This window comes from Nomia melanderi, chromosome 5 (assembly GCF_051020985.1).
Source record: "Nomia melanderi isolate GNS246 chromosome 5, iyNomMela1, whole genome shotgun sequence".
NCBI classification, from domain to species: domain Eukaryota; kingdom Metazoa; phylum Arthropoda; class Insecta; order Hymenoptera; family Halictidae; genus Nomia; species Nomia melanderi.
This window is the reverse complement of record NC_135003.1, coordinates 12,352,045-12,369,471: the sequence shown is the minus strand read 5'-3', so window position 1 is coordinate 12,369,471 and position 17,427 is coordinate 12,352,045. Positions and strand designations below refer to the sequence as shown.

At 45.4% G+C, this 17,427-nt stretch overlaps 1 protein-coding gene and 1 long non-coding RNA gene across 5 annotated transcripts in view; one reads left to right on the top strand and one right to left on the bottom strand.

The window, feature by feature from the left end:
• LOC116424463 (uncharacterized) overlaps positions 1 to 17,427 on the bottom strand; it is a 216,139-nt gene that overhangs the window by 48,147 nt on the left and 150,565 nt on the right. Inside the window, exon 3 of the long non-coding RNA XR_004234459.2 lies at positions 16,255 to 16,320. This is a non-coding gene — a long non-coding RNA (uncharacterized LOC116424463). The remainder of the gene's footprint in view (positions 1 to 16,254; positions 16,321 to 17,427) is intronic.
• Positions 1 to 17,427, top strand: part of knockout (Stork-head domain-containing protein knockout) — a 173,809-nt gene that overhangs the window by 8,005 nt on the left and 148,377 nt on the right. For 3 of the 4 annotated variants that reach the window (XM_076367930.1, XM_076367928.1, XM_076367929.1), the window contains exon 1: positions 2,191 to 3,376. The exons of the other annotated variant lie outside the window; for it this stretch is intronic. The gene's annotated coding sequence lies outside the window, so the exon portion shown is untranslated. Of the gene's footprint in view, positions 1 to 2,190; positions 3,377 to 17,427 lie in introns of those variants that run through there. 4 annotated transcript variants of the gene reach the window in all.

The following is a 17,427-nucleotide window of genomic DNA, read 5'->3' as shown; positions in this document are numbered from 1 at the left end:
CGCCAGACGCTAACGCCTTGAATGAAGTACGGTTACTCCGGCTTCGGTCTTTGGTATTTTATCAGTGACATTATTATTCCCCGCGTCGCCGGGGTCTAGCGCGAATTTATAGGCCGGCAGAAATACCTCCGCGTTTCGCAATCGACATATTTTCGCCACGGGAGGGACGGGCCGGTTCGAAGTACCGGCTTCCACGGTGACGGACGCGGACGTTGACGGTTTCGGCTCGACGGATTTCGGTTGAGGGACGTAAGTTTCCGGGCGGCTTTGATTACGCGATTATCTTCTGGGAGAAAGGCCCGGGCAACTCGTTTCGACCCTCGCCGTACTTTCGCCCCTCCTCGAGCACGAAGGAAATCTCACCCACGCGATTTCAGGATGGACGGTTTCGAGGGTCCGAATGTGTGCTCGGTTAGCGTTGATGGAAACAGCTGTGTCGACAGGGGGATTCTTTCGTTCCATATGGAATGTTGTCGTTCGATGATAACTTTCTGCGCGAAACCTTGTTGGAGTTTCGATCGGAGGTGCGAGTTTTGGGAGGAAGTTGAGATGTTACGGCCGATGAGACGAATGGGAGTTCTCTGTAGTGGGCTTTCATTTTGTTTGGAAATATGCTTGCCGTTCAATCTGTTGTAGTGCAGCATTATTTTGTGATTCACTAGTTATGGTTTTTTTAAACAGAGTTTCAAGCTTCTTAATTCGAAATGTCAAAGTATGTGTTATAGAAAGAATTCGAAAGACTGTTTAGAGGATGTGTAATGATGAAAATAATGGTCGAGACAGGTGTCGACGATTGAAAATAATCGTGAGTGTTAACATCTTGCGTTAAGTCTAGGCGTCAAAAAACGGCATTACTTATGGAGCACTTTCCATCTCGTTCTTGCTATTCTGAAAAGGAGCATTCCTCCCGCGACAGACATCTAGGAGGAGAAGGAGACGACGGTGACCGGTGGCCACGCGATACATTGCGAGTATCGCGAATGGCACTCGATAAATCCACTACGTTTGATATACTATTTGCACTCGCCGTGGCTGAAAATGATAGCGAGTCCTTGATCGGCTGTGTTACACCTCCGACATTCATAAGACTATTTCTCTTTTGTTGCTAACGGTAGCAATCTAGACCGTTTGTAGGCAGGACACGTTTCTTCAGATAACGTTTATACTGAAAAGAGTATTGCGTAGACTGTTATCGATTGGTGTGTAATGAATCAGACTTTGACAATACTTTGGATTTTTCAACCTCCAGTTAGGTTAGCAGCTGTACTTCGGAATATTGATAATTAATCTTCGTTCCGAGAACTGCACGTGTTTTTGATAAGTGCAAATGGGTTACACCTTTGTTAGCTATAACATAAGATTATTGTGAGACCCTTAGAATGAATAAATAAAGTATAACATCGTTATTAAAATAATAGCAACTATTGCATCTTTCAACTCCATTTTCACCGATTTACCCTAAAACTCTATATTTACAAATCTACCAGCAAATTTATAACAGATTCATATTACTCAAACGGTCCCACGAATGATAAAATTCCATGTCAATCGATCCTCGACAAGACTCATCGCCTAAACTCCGACAACCCACAAAATCCGAAGCTCCTTGAAACACCGGGGCCAGCGTTCATTCCCAAAAATCCTCGCGGTGCCATCGCGAAGTTTCGCCGGCCGCGGTCGCGAGCGATTTTTCCGTTCCGTCGGCGTGATCTCGGAGGGGCCCCGAAGCGTTCCTCTCCCTCATCTCGAAACGCAATCGTTTTTGCGGCTGGTCCGGTTCTACGGCGGCACCGACCTACCGGAACGCGTGGAACTCGCCCCAGCATCCATCGGCGAGGGACCCGGGCGGTCGCCGGAGCATCCAGCGCGCGCGATCGCCGTCCGTGCCCGTGAGTCCGAGCAAGAGAGCGACTCACGACTCACGACTCACGACTCACGACGACTCCGCGGCGCGGCGGGAATGAATCAGGGGGTAGGGAGTCGTTGCGCGGCGGATAGGGCGACTGTGTGAACGGGCGCCAGTGGTGGGAGCGACGGATGAAGGAACGCGGCGCACCGAAGGAGGGAGGGAGCCGAAGGGAGCAGTGCACGATGTGTTCTCTCCATCCCCCACTACGAGGCCGATCGCAGCCGAGCACCACTGGTAGGGCGACGCGACGACAGCGGCGGAGAGCAAGCGTAGACCGATCGTAGAGGCTGCGCTGGCTCCGAGTTTTCGGTGCCGTCGCCAGTGGTAGAGCCAGTTTCTCGCGTAGCATCGGCGAGCCGGCGGCGTCGAGGCGCCCCTTCAGTATGAAGCCGACGACCGTGCCAGCTGCAGCCGCTGCACCTGTCGGTCCCGTCTGCCGCGACAACCACGCTCGCCGTACGCTCGGATGATAATCTCATCCCCGGAAAACCGCTCCTGGACCCACCGAGAGGCCTGTCTCGCGCGCGACCACGAGCGACAGCCCCCAATGGATAACCAGCGTGTTCGCAGCTCCGATTTCGTCAAGAACTGAGAACCACCTGAACGTAGCGAGCGGCCGGCGTCGGCCGTGTCATCCGGGTGTCCACCCCTGCCTGCACGCGAACGAACGGAGGATCGGCGTGTCCTTAGTGGAATTACACGCCGGACCGATCCGAGTACACTGAGAGAAGAGGATCGCCGGCGAAAGAGGATCGTCGTCGTCGATCTCGTGGAAACCCGTTCTCCTTCTCCCTCTCGCACCCCCTTGGGTGCACGGTCCCTCCTCGTCTCTCTTTCGGCCGGTTCTTCCTGGACGTGATCGGTGATCGGCTTGTGTTCCTCCAGTGTTTCTTATTTCCTTACCCACGCCGGGTAAGGTTGCTGCTGCTGCCGCCGTTGCCGCTGCTGCCGCTTCTTCGTAGTTGTCCTCTCCTCCTTTCTTCCTTCCTCTCTTTCTTCGTGGTCTTCTTCTTCTTCTTCTTCTGCTCCATCTCCTCTTATCTTCTACTTCTTCTTCTTCTTCTTCTACTTCTTCTACTTCTTCTTCTTCTTCTTCTTCTTCTTCTTCTTCTTCCTCTTCTTCTTCTTCCTCCTGGCCGTCGTGCCGTTGCGAGAGGAGGTCGTCTCGTTGGCCCGAAGAAACTGTGATACGCGGTGAAGAAAGAGGAGACGCGTGCGGGAACACTCCGGTATAAAAGTGAAAACTCGTTCCTCCGGTGACGTGGGTTCGGGTGCCTCCTCCTGCTGGCTCGGACCTACCCAGCCAACGCTCCCCCCGGACCGTTTCACGCGGAACCCTTTTTACTGGATATTTCGGACTACGCGTGCTTGGGATTTCCGTGGACACTCCGGAGTCAAGAGGAACCCTCTCTAACCCGCACCGATCGACGACGAACGGCCGCAGCGTGGACCTGCGTCGGTGGCCAGGTGAGTCCTTCACGCGAGAAATTCCTGCGGGCTGATACACGCGCGCGCGCGCGCTCGCGCGCTCGAGAGAGCTCTCGCGAGGGTCAAGAGCGGTCAGACTTCTCCGTCGCGTCGCGACGCGCGTGCACGACTCGTTCCGCGGACGAGACACCCCTTGCCGTTGTCCCTCTCCCGAGTTTCCCCGTCACTCTCTCCCTTTCCCTGTCGGGATCACGATCAATCCGAAGCCATCTGCACGCGTTGAAACGTGTTGCACGCGCCGGCTTCCACGCTGATACAGTGGAACCTCGATTATCCGGTTTAATTAGCTGCCCAACGCAAACGAAAACTAGGGGAAACTTCTCAAACGTATACTTCGGAAGTTTGGTGATATACATCCTGAGATATAACTTAAGAATCCGAATTTTCAAGTTCGCGGATACCCGAAACTTCGAACGATCTAGATAACGAACAGTGTATGTAGTTCAGCATCTGTAACCGGCGTCACACTGAGAGGAATGGATAGAATGTAGGCAAACTGACGCTGATGCAGGTTTCAACGAAACCTAGTATTCAACGCGTACATCGCAAACACGTTCCCACGTGTGTAGAGAGCTTAACGCGATCCACCTGACCGTTGACTGGGCAAATTACCGAGCCGTGATTCTTGGTCTTCTCATTATCCCGTGCGGCAGGGATGAAGGGTTGGAAAGTGAGCTGAAGCGAGGTCCCGTGACAAGCGGGAGCCTGACGGACACCGGCACGATATGGAATTAACGGGGATCGACGGTGTGATATATTATCGCGTGTCTGGTATAGGGGGATTTCGTTTGGTGTGGGGGGAGGGGGGGGGGGGATATTTGTGGATATAATTTTGACGATGCACTTGCGTGGTCACGAACCTGGTAACTGTAAAGTAAATTGAATGGGCGGGCTCGAGATTTACTGTGCTTGGATTGGTACGTGACTGTGCTTCGGAAATACTTAATACGAAGCGAATATAGCAATAAACGTGGCAATAAACGCGATATATTTTATTTCTTCTTCGATCGTCTCCCTCTCTCTCTTTCTCTCTCCCTCTCTCCCTCTCTTCAGATTTTTATTTAATTCTGCGAATCTGTTTTCGGTGTAATGATTGTTTTCGTGGTTCCCTTTTTGCAAATATTAACACCGTTCTCGAGCGAGTGGAAGGATAAAACGAATTTTACGGAAATTTCAGGTTTAACGGTTACCTATACGCCGGGGATAAATGAACGATACCATTGTTGCGTTCGGAGCGAAGTGTGTCAGAGGACTAAATTGTCTCGCGAAGCCGTTACCATTGATGGTCTAACAAAATATAAGTCCTTGGCGATATTAAAAAGAAATTTACATAAGACGGAACCTCTCCCGCGATAACGTTTAATATACGTTTCGCATTACTGTCGCGATAATGGAGTCCATAATAACGGAAATGAATATATGCATGCTCAACCTCGATTTTCGTTTCAGTCAAGAATCGTTCGTAAATATCCGTATTTACAATTTAAATGATACCGTCGGGACATAAAGCCGGCGTAAAGAATTAAATTTCAATTTTTAAGCGAGCCGTTCCTCACGACGAAAACCGAAATTATCATCGGGATTTCACAACTTCTAAGAAACCCTGTTTCTATTTAACTGTAAAACCCGCGGCGTTTGAAATTCGTGATGGACGCATACGTGTTCAGAATCGTGCTGTTCCCCGTGAGAGGCCCTAAACAAAATGAGAAAACCGTTGCACAGGATCCCGGGGCCCGTGGTTCGTTAAGAATGCACGAGGAACGCAGGACCGCGGTACGAGCCGCGCGGAGATCGAAATCGAGTTTTTCCTTTATTTCCGCAGGATGTACCATAATTTGTACATGCGACTTCGAGAGTGAAATCCGTTCCCATCGACGCACTAATAAGATGCGTGTAAATATTCGCCTTATCGAATCCTGTTCTCGAACCTAGTTCATTTATTTTCGCGCAGCACTGCCCATAAAGTTACCATTTCTGTGATGTGAAGGCTGCTCCTGATGTCTCGGAGATACGCTTTCCTTGGCGCTATCCGTTGCAACATTCTAGTTCTCTTCTAACTATCGTTTCTAGATTGTTTATTTTCGCGTAGAAGCGCACGTAAAGTAGCCACTTTGAGACGTGAAGATTGCTCCTCGAAATCTTGGTGAAACGATTCCTTCGACTCTATCAGCCGCAACATTCTAGCTCCGTTCGAATTGCCAGATAAACCGGGAGGAAGGAAAATCGATAGAATTTCTTCGAACAGTGATATAGATCCCATCTTAATTTATTCCGAAATTAATGCGCGCTATTCCTGTCGCAACCTGCAAGCTTTCCCGCCCAGCCGTAACTTTCGTTTCGCATCTGCCTGCTGCCGGAGTTTCTTAATTAACTTTCTCGATAATTTGGAGAAACGGGGTAGCCACGGCGCAGCTTTTCGTCGTCTCGATTCGCGCGTTGAATTTTCGCGGGCCGTTTCTGTGCACAGTACTCGAGATCATATGTTTACGGATCGAAAGTCTGTAATCTTCGATTAAACGAAGATAAACTGGTCTTCTAGCAATAATGAAACATTCTACAGCGATTCCATGGAAAAATGGTAACTACTCTTGTAGCGAGTTGCTCGCAGTAATTAAGGATTCTTGCGATCACCAGTTATTCAAGCTACGTTATTGCTACATATGATTCACTCTTAACATTGGTTACCACTTCCATTGATTTACAATATCCCAAGAAGCTTATTACATTCATTAATTTTGTTCGTTGAACAATTCATTTCATTTCTTTTATTCACGGGCATCTACTGTACAGTCTGTTCTATCGTCAAAAAAATCTAAGATACATATTCACGCAACTGCATCGATCAAAATCGATCCAAACGTTTATCAAATAATGTTCATAAAATTCCATATCAGTCAGATTGGCACCTTTCGTGAATCTAGTGTCGAGAACTCCGACAAATTGACTTTTCGGCTGGAGATGCATCGATATTTTCCTATTGTGCGGCGGCGAGAGCGCGCGCCCGCGGTTCCGCGAGGCAAAAACGAGCGAGGGTCGCCGGATCGGCCGTAATAAATCATTCTAAGTGCATTACGGAGTAAGGAAAATTGCCGGCGTGATCTTTCATCTTCCCATTATCGTTCGGGTAGCACGGTCAGGATCACGCCGATCCCCGTCCCGCGAGCACCGCGATTCAATTGACTTCTCGTGAATTACGCGAGGCTCGCTGGACGCGATGACGACCCCACGGTCCGCGCGTAACGAGATACGCTTGTTAATTGTGGAAACTGCAATCGTGACGCAAGGACGCTGACGCAATGATTTGCGCCCCTAACTTCTTCTTCTTCTTGTTTCTTTATTTTTTCTTGATAAATCGTCCGAAACATCGACGAATGATTTATTACTTTTTTAATGAGACAGCAGGCACAGTTCTTTGTGCCTTGAGAATAACTTAATTCGTATCTCCGAATACTTTTCTTTTTAGGGAATATACGATACTCGACACGAGCAATTTATCATTTTTCGAATGAGACACCGTATCCACACCTTTGCGAGGGTACGTTAAATAAACTTCCAGTTTATATGAAATACCTAGTTTGAAAGAATCGTTAAGCACTTCGTTGAATACTGGTGAATCATTCTACCCATAGGATTTGAATAACTAACCCTTTGCACTCGAGAGGCGAGTCCTAATCATCGGATGATTTGATACAGCGAAATTATAAATTTCTGGGATTTACCATTAATCTTTGTATACTGCATTAGCACTAATTTATATATGATTTCTTGTTAAATTCATTCTAAAGAATCTTGTCTACATCTGATTAGGAAGTGTAGAATATTTCAAGTGGAAAACCGTCGAGTGCAAAGGGTTAAAGGAATCAAGTTCTACAATTTGATATGTAGGCAAACACTGGTTGCATTGATTCGGAAAATTTCGCAATCTACGCAACATCGGTTTCAATGGAAACGCTATCTCGAACCACCGTTATCCCCGGGCGAAGCTTTTGTCAACGCGTTTAATGTAAACGTCGCTGAAACCGGCCGCAGCGATTCCCAATCTCAGAGATATGAATTTTTTGCCGGCATTAGAAAATAACCGCAGCCAGTTTTTCCATGGGCGCAGATTTCCAGCTCGAGCCGTTTAACAGCGCAAAGACAGGCGAAGGCTTCCGATCGAGTCGCATTCGCGAAGTACGCATTATAAGCTTCGTCGCTTGGATAAATCAAAGCGAAATGAACTTTCTGAATGCGCTGGGAGTTTCCTATTTCCGTGTGTTCGTACGGCCGGCGAGATGGGATCAGAAACTGGCGGGCACATTATCGTTACGAGGAAAAGTGGAACGAGGCGCACCTGGATAGTTAACGCATCGACCATTCGGCTGTTCGTTCCAGCGGATCGACCGTGGAAAGCGGCAATGCGGGTGCAAGACGACATTTTCAATTAGTCAAGTTAAGAATCGATCCCTCGATCGCTCGTAAACCTTGTACCGGTCCCGTCGACGGTTCAGCGTTCGATTGGTTTAATGACTCGCCGTGTGACCCACATAAGCGTTCTCCTCGCCGCCGGATCGCAACGCGAACTCCCCGTGTAACCGGCGACGAAAGGATAAAAGGCTCCGTCGAATTCAAACCGGATAGGATTGACCCGATCCCGACGCTCCGGCAGCCCGTAATTAAATTAAGTAAATAGACATCGATTTTCGGATACGGCGCAGAGTTAAGTGGAGCCTTGGACGAACGCCAGCATCCATTACCGATAGATTCCGGAAAGTTTATGTAGATTCGACGAGTTTCCTTCGTTTTCCATTTATTCTTCCGGTAACTGGAACTGGATTCGAATCGTTCCTTCTCTTATTCTCTCCTTTGTCGAGGGTTCTACCGGATTCGAAACGAAATCGATGCTTCGCTAAATATTACGGCAATTATTGGATATTGCTGGATAATAAATATCGTTCTATTATTAACAGAAATGAAATTTCGTTTTTCATGTGTCCGTGCTTACTGTAATTACTTTAATTACTGTAATCACCGTAATTACTACGGTTCGATACTTTACCGGCATTTTTAGTGCGACATATTAACACTTGAATAACCGGGATCGCATTTTTGCGGACTGCGAAATTATACAGTTACCCGGTCGGTGTCTTTATCAAATGGATAATAGGGACAAGCATGTGATTTAATTTCAGCTCGGTTTTGTCCTTGCCTGCCGCTCGCGTACGAGATTGTGCCCGCGAATGAAATGGTCGGCCGTTTTAGCGTTCACACTATAATAACCGGTTAATTTCGCGAGTAACTTTTACCAATTACCGGTCGTTAATATCGGATACTAGTAGAACGTGATTGTTCTCGTACACGTGAAGAAACAGCGAACACAAATAGCCCGGTGTATACAAAAGAATAAGACACGCGGCGCCGCGGCGGCGACAGCGACCGTCGTTGCGCCAAAAAGGCGACACGAAATAGAAGACATTTTTGCGGTATCGATCTTTTAATTTGCTATCGAGTCGTTTCAACGGAGGCATTCCAAAGAGAGTTACGCTGGAAGAAAACTGCTCGCACGATCGTTCAAATTTATATTCAACCGACATGCTACTGAATCACGAGGCATATCAAGGCGGCGAACGATACTCAACGCTAGAGCCACCGAACAGTCAAATCAGCTAGTACGCGTTTTCTTATTTAAACCCACAAAAATCCATTCATTGAATTTCCCAAATATCGCAGTTAAAATCAAATGTTCGCCAAACAGAGATACTTTTTACGGAGAAAATATTAAATACTTGTCAGACGAGTGTTGATTCAATCTACACTTAATCAGTTACTCAACAAGAAAAAATTATAAGTTAATGATATCGACACGTTCATGGTTTCTTCCCATGTCTACATATCCAATAATTCGCAATTAGTAACAGAAAATAATATTTAATTTAAACTCAACGAAATCTAACGACAGTCTGACACGATATTACAAGGCAAGTGGATAACCGTTAAAATGTCGACGTCGTGAGCAACACTGTAAAATTTTCTAAGGTTTCTTCAATTTCTGCAAATAACACTGCTACGAAAGACGAAATATTTACTATACCTTCTAAACGTTTTAGCATATTGATATAAATAGACTTTCTATAGACATTTTCCGTAAGCCAATCGTTTCTCGGTAAAATTGCATCGCGACTTTCGAAAGAATTTTAGCAGTTACAAATGCCAGTGAAAGGGTTAAATTGAATACACCGTCGATTGGACGCTGTGCCAGCCGAAGAGGGTGGTGAATCGATCACGATCCGATGCGCGAATCGTTTTGCGTATTCGCGCTGCGTTGAAAGAGCCGGTTGGGTCAGCTTCTTCGGCGGAGGTGAATGGCCTCTTTTTCTGCACGAGCCACACGAATCCCCGGGCTCTGGCAACCTCGACCTCGGTATGCGCCGCGGAATTACCCTCCGACAGGATGGCTGAAAGAGTCAACGTAACCTGGCGGAAGTTCACGGGTTCAGAGGTGGTATCGCGTTATGAACGACGGTCTCTAGGATCTGCGCCGCTTAGCATTGAAGCCACGCCGCTAGGTCGAGCGCTAGACCGCCTGAGATCACGATACCGATCTGGCTAACAATCACCTGAAATCATTTCTTCGTCCATGCCTGTGTGAGATACTTTTCCCGAACAATAAAGGGGAAGTTGCTTCTTCGACTGACAATTGAAAATTGGGTCGATACCACGATTTTTTCAATGATAATTCTTTGAATTTTCATGGAAATTCTGGTAATCGAGTTGATTGTGTTAATGAGAGGTCTACACAATTATTTCAGCTTTATACGAATTTGACTTATAGAGAAATTAATTTGGAACTAATACCTGATGAATCATTAAAATTAAAGTTGGGTTTTGGAAACGATTAACGTTCGTAATAGTTATCGGCTTTGTTTTAATGTCGAACGCAGCTAGAGCTAAACTATTCGAAATATCAGTTTTATGTGAATTTTTATAAAATTTACCATACTAAAATTAATATCTGCGCATATTGTTACAATATAATTTAGATACTAGAGTGTCAGGCTTTAATTATCCACTTTGGCTACGAAGCGATCGTCTCGGCAATAAATATGAAGGTTCTAATTCAGTACTAATTCGTTCGCTCGTCAATCCACGCTGTTCCCACACGATTGTTCAATCCCGCAGGTTCCACTCGCGTAAACAATGCAACAAAGAGCGAGCAGTTTGCCGACAGCGTTTCCCCGGCCGAAGAATGCGGCGTTCAGCTCGGAGCCGGGTTCCATTTGAAACCTATTTACATTGTTCCACGCTGGCGGGCGTCATAACAGTAATTAAACGCAATTTACCTTTAGGACGTGTCCCGGCAGCGAGGGAACGGGGCACGGGGGTTATTAAGATCGAGCGCCGGCAGTAATTAAGCCCGATTGCGTCCCTTCTTATAGGAAAGTGGCCTAATCTACTTTTCCTCTCTTCAATTAGCCATTAGAAGAACGGAGGCTGGTTTCAAGTAAAGTTTTTCTTTCTCCTGCGGGAGGGGGGAGGGGGGGGGGCATTTATCTCGACGCTGCGCCGTGGAAAGCTGAAAGATAGCGCGGGGATAATGGCGGCGAGTCGCTGTAGCGGAAATTTTTCAATTAAAATCGTGAATATAATCGGCGAAGAAATTATTTGAATAATGAATGTTCCTGATAGATCGACGAAAACGGAAGACGGTATTTAAAGAGAATGTTAACAGTTCTTGTTTTTCCAGCGAATAGAAAATTATATTACATTCTCCCTTGGGTTATGAAAAATTCACAAATGAGCTTTCCAAATCAGTTTTATGCAGATTTTTGTAAGAAATTTTATATAAATCTGGTACTTGTTAGTGTGTTCGTTCAGCGTCAATGGAAGCATTTTCTGTGGCCATTATGTGGTTAATTATTACTACGGTTATTTGGTTTATTCAAGGGATAGGTTTGTCAGTAGGGAATCGATGGTAGAAGAAATTAATCCTTCGCGTATTAATTAAGCGATTGATATATAATTTAGCTTCATATGTTAAAGGTTTTGTATATTTCGAAGAATCAAAGGTAACCCTTTGCGGACGAATGTCAAAATTTCGGCGAGATGAAATGTTGATGTTTCGAAGACTAAGTTGCCAACAAATGATTTAATTATTCAAACAGCGAGAGATCAGCATGTATATTCCGTTTTTTCTATTATTTAAGCAATTGGTACATAATTTACTTTCGTCTGCTGTATGTTTTGTATATTTCGAAGAATCCTCGTCCGGAAAGGGTTAATTGGCGTCGTTTTGGAGCAAGTTCACGGTGAAACGACAAGTTAATGTCCCGCGGATGGTGGATCGGTGTCGAAGGAGTACGTGGCCGTTTTCAGACGGCAGCGGGGAACGCCGAACACGCTCGCTACCCTGCAATCTACGTCCTAATCGACGATTCATCCGCGCGAGGCGGAAGAGGAATGCAAATGATAGATCGCGTCGCGGGTGGCGTAACTTTTCCTCGCGTTTGCGCAACGTGTTTCACGGTCAAAACGTGCGACGTGCTTGTAGAATGCACAATGGAAACAAAGCCTGGGGAGTATCGATGATTTCATTATTTCTCCGGGGATCTGTGTGAAATAATTGAGAAAAGTTCTCTATTCGTTATCTAACTCTTGACGCTATTCGCATGGAAAAATTGATACATGAATATTATCAATGTTAACCCTTAGATTTGGATGTTTTTCAGTTTAAATATTTCAACATTTTCTGATGAGATCGTGACGATATTTTGTGAAACTAACTGAAAGAGAAATCATACGTATATTGAGGAACAGAACTATTTTATCTCAATATTCCTCAAATTGATACATTATACAGGGTATAATATTAAATATCGAATTCTATAGTTTTATCGTATGAAATTTGGGGGTGAACGAGAGTCACCTCTCGAGTGCAAAGGGTTAAGTTGCATCTAATTTGATGACCAAAGGAGAGAACAATTATCTGTGGTATGTATGTACAAACTACAATGGAAAATATGATTAGAATTAAAGGAAAACTATTGTCAATTATTTCAATAATTGAATACCAATAACAAAAGTAATGTTTTAATTCGCTCTGAGAAGAAAAGAATAATTGATACATTTTCTGATTTCAATGTTAATTCTCTATTCTAACGCAACATTCCAATAATGTAGGACATAAAATTATCAACTCAAAGGGAGACGCTAAAGGCGGTCGCATTCTTATCGCGCAGCAACGTAACGCCCTGCTCCCGATGACGAGCGGACGTTGACCCCTTCCCGGTGATAATTAACGTCAATTCAAAACGGTAGTTCACCGAACACCGTTTCGCGTGGATTTGCATGTTAAGAGGCCTCATCTCGCCACGTCGAGAATCGTCCGCGCGTCGGACGCGGCTCGAGGATCCGCGAGTCTCAGGGCCGCGGAAGCCAATCGTTAAGCCCTCTACACACATTGAGACAAGTAAGCGATGCGTACATGGACTCTCAGGATTCACGATAAATCTTGCAATCTATGTCGTTCTACATCAGAAGCAACTGGCGTTGACAAAACGAACAGAATCCTGCTTTAGTTCACAAGAAAACCCTATTTAGACTTCAGTCTTACAACAAACATCTTTCACTGGATAGTAAAAGTAGTTCAATAATCACTTTCACTCCTTCAGTTCCCTTAACGACACAGAATTGGATCCGCTTATTCGAATAAACCATCAGTTCCGTTTTCTTTTAGTCGATCCTTCATCTTCACGATCAGCGAACCTCCTATTATTACCAATGACAGCAGTTCTCATAGAAGTACCGATCGCCGATGACTCTTCCCTATCAATCCAACATTCCAAAGTGCACGTTTCGTTAGCGTCGCGCGTGAAACTGAATCGTGACGAAAGCCAGGAACCATTGCGCGCGTCGCGGCGCGTCCGACCGTGTGCAGGGTGCTTGAGCGACGGGCGAAACGTCGTAAAAGATCAACGACGGCGGCCGGCCGTCCCGTCGCCGTCGGTAGCCGAGGAAAATTACGGTTCGCGTTCAGCCCGGCGTAGTTTATGCCTTTTACGCGCGGAGCCCGGGGATCGCCGTTTAGGCGGTGTTTACAACGATCCTTAAGGGCAGGCCGCTTGTAATACGGCCGGTGGCCGCGCTGGATCGGCTGAAAGTAAGTTAATCCGGGGTTACCGGTTGCTGCTTCGCGACGTCGTCGCTTGCGGGTAACGGGGTGGCGACAAAAACCGCGTGAACTCGGGCGTGAACGCGAGATCCGTCTGCCGTACGGTTGGCTACTCCGCGAGATCGACCTTCGCGAGATCTCGGGCTCCCCGTTTTTTCCGCGGCGCGTGCATCTAAGTACGTCATGCAACTGCGATCCCGTCGATAGACTCGCCGGTTTTTTCCCCCGCGTTCGGTAACGGAAACGGAGCCGCAGCTGCCTGCTCGCGAGGGACCACCGACTCGTATCGGTAATTACAGTTACACACCTTTTATAGTTGGCGCTCCTGCGCGTGACCTTGGCATTTGGGCGGAGTCAGCGTGTTATCTTTCATTGGATCGTGGATTTTGGCTTTTAATCCTTTGCCATCGAGAGTTTTCTGCTGTATTCTACATTTTCTGATGAGATACGGATGATATTTTTTGAAACTTGCAGAGAGATTACACGATTTCAATTCAATATTAAACCTTGTGTAATGTATCAACACATGAAACATCGAAGTAAAATAGTTCTGTCTCTTAATTTATGGAAGATAATCAATTGTGTTAGTTGCGAAAAATGTCGTTAATATTTAGTCAGAAAGTAATGATTATTTTTAATGAAAAATATTGTCGAGAGCAAAGGGCTAGGGAACAAAGATATTTGATTTGACGAGGAACAGGTTTAACGAGGAACAAGTTTAGGAACAAACTCACTTTATTAGTTTTCAACTAATCAAAATAAATTTCAGCTTTAAATTCAGGAAACCTCTATTAGGGAGTTCAACCAGGCCAATTAGGGCACGAATTACAAGGGCAGTAAAGAGTCAGTCAGTCATTAGAAAGTTTTTGGTACCAACATTGTGTATTTAACAATTTCAATATTCTATATATTAATTGAATGATAGAAATTTTAATATTAAGTGTCAAAGTTTTTAATTTTGCTGTATCAAGTCAAGTGACTGATTTGCACCCAGAGTGCACAGAGATAACTGTTGGCGTTTGTTTTGTAGCGTCCGTTAACGTGGGAAGTGAAATTTTATTTGAACCCAGTCTCTCGGACTGTAATCAGGGTCTTGTTGTACGACGATCAAGATGTTAGTAAAACAATCGTCAATAAAAAGGTGGAAAAGTGGTATACCGGCAAATCCCGCAGCAAGCCGATGCGCTAGGATAGCTGGAAGCCATGTTCATTATGCGGTGAGAGGGAATTTAATGATCGCGAGGCGCATTTTCCTCGGAAGGTCATTCGGTTTTCACAGCGACGCATAAGGAGGCCGTAACGCGAGAAGACCGCCAGCTGAAACGGCGAAATTGCTGAAAATTGGTTCGATCGTTGAACGGAAGAAAGTTCGGCGGCGGCTAACAAGAAAGTTTCCCGCGAAGGTCGTCCGTACGAATTTTAAGGGTTCCACGGGAGAAAGGCGGTATGGGAAATTGGTCGGACGTTAGAAAAACAGTAAACACAAAGCAAAACCGCATAATCGGCCGCAATTAATTCAATTACATAGTGAAAGGAAGTTCAATGTCTACTAACAAGGCAGCGCCGAACATCGTGCCTCGTACGCGCACGTTTATCCCCCCCTCTTTTTGCTGTTCCCGTATCGTTCATCATTCGCGAACGCGGCGCGCGATAAATCTGCCATGAAAAAGGCAGCCGGCTGTTGAAAAACCGCGATTTCCACGTTTGACCTGGTTCGCGTGGGATGCGCTGCGTGACGTTACACTTCGAGGCTCGTACATATCATTCCGCGAAGGAATGAGCGTCAGTTAGTCGCCTCGGAGTCGAGGTACCGATCAAGGCATCGCGTTCGCTGACATTGATTCGATTACTGGGTTTACGGACGCGTCAATTTAACGCATATTGAATTTTATAAAGGTTATTCGGCAAATGATTAACTTGACTTTAATTGAAGCAATTACACGAGTGTACGTCTTGATCGTCTATCTTCCAGTCTCCGAGTTTCGAGATCCGAATCAACGAATATCAATTTTTCTAGGGACAATAGAACGAGCTGCACAATAAACGTCCGTAAATCTAGCGTTAACACTAAAACTACCAGTCATGTCCTAATCACGCGTTCCTGATTTCTTCCCTTTTTAATTATTTGAAAAATGACGGACGTTACTCTAAGGAGTTATTGAAGAGATTGATTTAAAAATAGACAAACTGAATTTTAGATCAATTAAAGCCTCAACGGATGCACTGTCGGAGTTTCTGCAGAGGAATTTCAAAATGTTAATTTAACTCGGTAGTTCTACTGTTAATTCCTTGTCCTATTGATTTCTTTTGCAATTGAACCTCGTACAATTACTTTATCGTTACTAATTTAGTAGAAAAAGGAAAGAGTTTATACTCTGTGTTGACGTTTGCTCTAAAGGTCAAAGATTGATGATAGACACGTAATATTTCACTGATACGAAAACTGAATAAATAAGAGTTATATTTGCTGAATTCGGTTGGAAATTTTTGTTAGGAGTTTGACTCGACATTATAAGAGAAGGGGTTAACAAGAATTTATCCATACCAGCATTAACCAACGGGAATAGAAATATTTCTAAATCAAGGAACACAATTGTGCAATTAATGCGGTACGTGATAAAGTGTCCTTCGCTCGCTGCCACGAAATTTAGAGTTTTCCGCCGAGGCAGCGTTAGGAAACACGTGATTTCGCAAGAACGATGGTACTTACCGCACGACCTTGTCGCCACCCGTTCGGCCTCTGCACTTCCTACCATCGATTCACGCAGCGCGTTATCTGGAATCAGGATGAAACGTGAATTTAACGAGTACGGCCGAGGAATAAAGGATAATCAGTAAACCGTAGATTTCTATGCAAAATTAGAATCTTCTCAAGCAATTCAAGAAACAGAGGGTTTCAGTAGAAATCCATTCCCAAAGCATTTATTCGTTGCGCAAGCGTAAGAAACCGCGGAAAATCGAAATTACTAACAATCGCGGCAAGGAAAATTCAAAATTCGTAGCAAATTTCAAAGTACAATAATACTTTCTAAATCCTCCTCAAGGTTCCCTCTGCTTCGCATGTCACTCACGTTTGCCAGAAACGCGGTTGTGATCCAGTAATTGGTCCACCGATCAATTTTCCCGGCGATGCAATCGTTGCTCTACCGTGGATTGCATAAAGGAAGACGGTCGATTGAATTCGAGGAAGGATTGCGTCGGTGACCCGGCGAGAAATGATTTTCTCTTTGGTAGATTGACGGCGACGGTGATTAATAAAACGCGGCCGGCGTAAAAAGGCATTCCGAGTGGTGGTTTTCCAGCCCCGGGGGCAAGCTGTCGGCGCAATTACTTCTAATCGGTTTAGAAAATCCGCGTGCCGAAACATCGCATCCCGGCGTCCAATTAAGGAGCATCCTCGCCGATCGTAATCGATGCCGAGTTCTTTCGTTGTACATGAACCGGCTACGGTTTGGCCCTTGATTTCACCTCTCACTCGATAACAAGCGGCGTCGGATGCCTATTATGAGCGCACAAACGGCCCCGCTGCTGGACGTTCTTAGGAAAGGAGCCACTCGTAACCCCTTCTTTTCGATCGTCATTTGTTAGAGCCACCTGGATATTCGCCGATTAATCACCGGACGAGGTAGAAAATTATAACAATAGCCGTAACGTCTCTATCGCTCCATTAAAGAACCGTGCTCTAATACCGAGTGGTACGAAACGAAACGATTCTGTTCGGTTGCCAGTTCTTCAATCTTTAACCTTTAGCACTTCAGGTTGTTTTGTAATCTATCGGCAACTGCAACTAATTCTTATAGTATTCATAGCGAAAATTAGAAATATTATAATATTTCTTCGATCATTTATTTTCCTACTTAATAGAACATTTGAATGCGTGAAA